Source organism: Nansenia antarctica, assembly GCF_963989245.1.
Source record: "Nansenia antarctica genome assembly, chromosome: 8".
NCBI lineage: Eukaryota > Metazoa > Chordata > Actinopteri > Argentiniformes > Microstomatidae > Nansenia > Nansenia antarctica.
This window is the reverse complement of record NC_137678.1, coordinates 1,899,546-1,905,545: the sequence shown is the minus strand read 5'-3', so window position 1 is coordinate 1,905,545 and position 6,000 is coordinate 1,899,546.

The following is a 6,000-nucleotide window of genomic DNA, read 5'->3' as shown; positions in this document are numbered from 1 at the left end:
CCCCCCCCCCCCCCACACTATACACTAACTCTACCCCCCCCCCCCCCCCCCACACTATACACTAACTCTACCCCCCCCCCCCCCCACACTATACACTAACTCTACCCCCCCCCCCCCCCACACTATACACTAACTCTACCCCCCCCCCCCCCCCACACTATACACTAACTCTACCCCCCCCCCCCCCCCACACTATACACTAACTCTACCCCCCCCCCCCCCCCACACTATACACTAACTCTACCCCCCCCCCCCCCCCACACTATACACTAACTCTACCCCCCCCCCCCCCCACACTATACACTAACTCTACCCCCCCCCCCCCCCCACACTATACACTAACTCTACCCCCCCCCCCCCCCCACACTATACACTAACTCTACCCCCCCCCCCCCCCCACACTATACACTAACTCTACCCCCCCCCCCCCCCCACACTATACACTAACTCTACCCCCCCCCCCCCCCACACTATACACTAACTCTACCCCCCCCCCCCCCCCACACTATACACTAACTCTACCCCCCCCCCCCCCCCCACACTATACACTAACTCTACCCCCCCCCCCCCCCACACTATACACTAACTCTACCCCCCCCCCCCCCCCACACTATACACTAACTCTACCCCCCCCCCCCCCCCACACTATACACTAACTCTACCCCCCCCCCCCCCCCACACTATACACTAACTCTACCCCCCCCCCCCCCCCACACTATACACTAACTCTACCCCCCCCCCCCCCCACACTATACACTAACTCTACCCCCCCCCCCCCCCACACTATACACTAACTCTACCCCCCCCCCCCCCCACACTATACACTAACTCTACCCCCCCCCCCCCCCCACACTATACACTAACTCTACCCCCCCCCCCCCCCCACACTATACACTAACTCTACCCCCCCCCCCCCCCCACACTATACACTAACTCTACCCCCCCCCCCCCCCACACTATACACTAACTCTACCCCCCCCCCCCCCCACACTATACACTAACTCTACCCCCCCCCCCCCCCCACACTATACACTAACTCTACCCCCCCCCCCCCCCACACTATACACTAACTCTACCCCCCCCCCCCCCCCACACTATACACTAACTCTACCCCCCCCCCCCCCCACACTATACACTAACTCTACCCCCCCCCCCCCCCCACACTATACACTAACTCTACCCCCCCCCCCCCCCACACTATACACTAACTCTACCCCCCCCCCCCCCACACTATACACTAACTCTACCCCCCCCCCCCCCCACACTATACACTAACTCTACCCCCCCCCCCCCCCCACACTATACACTAACTCTACCCCCCCCCCCCCCCCACACTATACACTAACTCTACCCCCCCCCCCCCCCACACTATACACTAACTCTACCCCCCCCCCCCCCCCCACACTATACACTAACTCTACCCCCCCCCCCCCCCCACACTATACACTAACTCTACCCCCCCCCCCCCCCACACTATACACTAACTCTACCCCCCCCCCCCCCCACACTATACACTAACTCTACCCCCCCCCCCCCCCCACACTATACACTAACTCTACCCCCCCCCCCCCCCCCACACTATACACTAACTCTACCCCCCCCCCCCCCCACACTATACACTAACTCTACCCCCCCCCCCCCCCCACACTATACACTAACTCTACCCCCCCCCCCCCCCCCACACTATACACTAACTCTACCCCCCCCCCCCCCCCACACTATACACTAACTCTACCCCCCCCCCCCCCTCCCCCCACACTATACACTAACTCTACCCCCCCCCCCCCCCACACTATACACTAACTCTACCCCCCCCCCCCCCCACACTATACACTAACTCTACCCCCCCCCCCCCCACACTATACACTAACTCTACCCCCCCCCCCCCCACACTATACACTAACTCTACCCCCCCCCCCCCCCACACTATACACTAACTCTACCCCCCCCCCCCCCCCACACTATACACTAACTCTACCCCCCCCCCCCCCCCCACACTATACACTAACTCTACCCCCCCCCCCCCCCCACACTATACACTAACTCTACCCCCCCCCCCCCCCACACTATACACTAACTCTACCCCCCCCCCCCCCCACACTATACACTAACTCTACCCCCCCCCCCCCCCCCACACTATACACTAACTCTACCCCCCCCCCCCCCCCCCACACTATACACTAACTCTACCCCCCCCCCCCCCCCACACTATACACTAACTCTACCCCCCCCCCCCCCCCACACTATACACTAACTCTACCCCCCCCCCCCCCACACTATACACTAACTCTACCCCCCCCCCCCCCCCACACTATACACTAACTCTACCCCCCCCCCCCCCCACACTATACACTAACTCTACCCCCCCCCCCCCCCCCACACTATACACTAACTCTACCCCCCCCCCCCCCACACTATACACTAACTCTACCCCCCCCCCCCCCCACACTATACACTAACTCTACCCCCCCCCCCCCCCACACTATACACTAACTCTACCCCCCCCCCCCCCACACTATACACTAACTCTACCCCCCCCCCCCCCCCACACTATACACTAACTCTACCCCCCCCCCCCCCCCCACACTATACACTAACTCTACCCCCCCCCCCCCCCCACACTATACACTAACTCTACCCCCCCCCCCCCCCCCCCACACTATACACTAACTCTACCCCCCCCCCCCCACACTATACACTAACTCTACCCCCCCCCCCCCCCACACTATACACTAACTCTACCCCCCCCCCCCCCCCACACTATACACTAACTCTACCCCCCCCCCCCCCCCACACTATACACTAACTCTACCCCCCCCCCCCCCCCACACTATACACTAACTCTACCCCCCCCCCCCCCCCACACTATACACTAACTCTACCCCCCCCCCCCCCCCACACTATACACTAACTCTACCCCCCCCCCCCCCCACACTATACACTAACTCTACCCCCCCCCCCCCCCCCACACTATACACTAACTCTACCCCCCCCCCCCCCCACACTATACACTAACTCTACCCCCCCCCCCCCCCCACACTATACACTAACTCTACCCCCCCCCCCCCCCCACACTATACACTAACTCTACCCCCCCCCCCCCCCACACTATACACTAACTCTACCCCCCCCCCCCCCCACACTATACACTAACTCTACCCCCCCCCCCCCCCCCACACTATACACTAACTCTACCCCCCCCCCCCCCCCCCTCCCCACACTATACACTAACTCTACCCCCCCCCCCCCCCCACACTATACACTAACTCTACCCCCCCCCCCCCCACACTATACACTAACTCTACCCCCCCCCCCCCCCCCCACACTATACACTAACTCTACCCCCCCCCCCCCCCCACACTATACACTAACTCTACCCCCCCCCCCCCCCCACACTATACACTAACTCTACCCCCCCCCCCCCCCCACACTATACACTAACTCTACCCCCCCCCCCCCACACTATACACTAACTCTACCCCCCCCCCCCCCACACTATACACTAACTCTACCCCCCCCCCCCCCCACACTATACACTAACTCTACCCCCCCCCCCCCCCCACACTATACACTAACTCTACCCCCCCCCCCCCCCCACACTATACACTAACTCTACCCCCCCCCCCCCCCCCACACTATACACTAACTCTACCCCCCCCCCCCCCCCCCCACACTATACACTAACTCTACCCCCCCCCCCCCCCACACTATACACTAACTCTACCCCCCCCCCCCCACACTATACACTAACTCTACCCCCCCCCCCCCCCCCACACTATACACTAACTCTACCCCCCCCCCCCCCCCCACACTATACACTAACTCTACCCCCCCCCCCCCCCCCCACACTATACACTAACTCTACCCCCCCCCCCCCCCACACTATACACTAACTCTACCCCCCCCCCCCCCACACTATACACTAACTCTACCCCCCCCCCCCCACACTATACACTAACTCTACCCCCCCCCCCCACACTATACACTAACTCTAACCCCCCCCCCCCCCCCCCCACACTATACACTAACTCTACCCCCCCCCCCCCCCCCCACACTATACACTAACTCTACCCCCCCCCCCCCCCACACTATACACTAACTCTACCCCCCCCCCCCCCCCACACTATACACTAACTCTACCCCCCCCCCCCCCCCACACTATACACTAACTCTACCCCCCCCCCCCCCCCACACTATACACTAACTCTACCCCCCCCCCCCCCCCACACTATACACTAACTCTACCCCCCCCCCCCCCCCCACACTATACACTAACTCTACCCCCCCCCCCCCCCCCCACACTATACACTAACTCTACCCCCCCCCCCCCCCACACTATACACTAACTCTACCCCCCCCCCCCCCCACACTATACACTAACTCTACCCCCCCCCCCCCCCCCACACTATACACTAACTCTACCCCCCCCCCCCCCCCCACACTATACACTAACTCTACCCCCCCCCCCCCCCCCCACACTATACACTAACTCTACCCCCCCCCCCCCACACTATACACTAACTCTACCCCCCCCCCCCCCCCCCACACTATACACTAACTCTACCCCCCCCCCCCCCCCACACTATACACTAACTCTACCCCCCCCCCCCCCCCACACTATACACTAACTCTACCCCCCCCCCCCCCCCCACACTATACACTAACTCTACCCCCCCCCCCCCCCACACACTATACACTAACTCTACCCCCCCCCCCCCCCCACACTATACACTAACTCTACCCCCCCCCCCCCCCCCCACACTATACACTAACTCTACCCCCCCCCCCCCCCCCCACACTATACACTAACTCTACCCCCCCCCCCCCCCCCACACTATACACTAACTCTACCCCCCCCCCCCCCCCCACACTATACACTAACTCTACCCCCCCCCCCCCCCACACTATACACTAACTCTACCCCCCCCCCCCCCCACACTATACACTAACTCTACCCCCCCCCCCCCCACACTATACACTAACTCTACCTCCCCCCCCCCCCCCCCCCACACTATACACTAACTCTACCCCCCCCCCCCCCCCCACACTATACACTAACTCTACCCCCCCCCCCCCCCCCCACACTATACACTAACTCTACCCCCCCCCCCCCCCCCACACTATACACTAACTCTACCCCCCCCCCCCCCCCCCACACTATACACTAACTCTACCCCCCCCCCCCCCCCCCCACACTATACACTAACTCTACCCCCCCCCCCCCCCCCACTATACACTAACTCTACCCCCCCCCCCCCCCACACTATACACTAACTCTACCCCCCCCCCCCCCCACACTATACACTAACTCTACCCCCCCCCCCCCCCCCACACTATACACTAACTCTACCCCCCCCCCCCCCCCCACACTATACACTAACTCTACCCCCCCCCCCCCCCCACACTATACACTAACTCTACCCCCCCCCCCCCCACACTATACACTAACTCTACCCCCCCCCCCCCCCCACACTATACACTAACTCTACCCCCCCCCCCCCACACTATACACTAACTCTACCCCCCCCCCCCCACACTATACACTAACTCTACCCCCCCCCCCCCCCCCACACTATACACTAACTCTACCCCCCCCCCCCCCCCCACACTATACACTAACTCTACCCCCCCCCCCCCCCCACACTATACACTAACTCTACCCCCCCCCCCCCCCCACACTATACACTAACTCTACCCCCCCCCCCCCCCCCACACTATACACTAACTCTACCCCCCCCCCCCCCCCCACACTATACACTAACTCTACCCCCCCCCCCCCCCCACACTATACACTAACTCTACCCCCCCCCCCCCCCCACACTATACACTAACTCTACCCCCCCCCCCCCCCCCCCACACTATACACTAACTCTACCCCCCCCCCCCCCCACACTATACACTAACTCTACCCCCCCCCCCCCCACACTATACACTAACTCTACCCCCCCCCCCCCCCCACACTATACACTAACTCTACCCCCCCCCCCCCCACACTATACA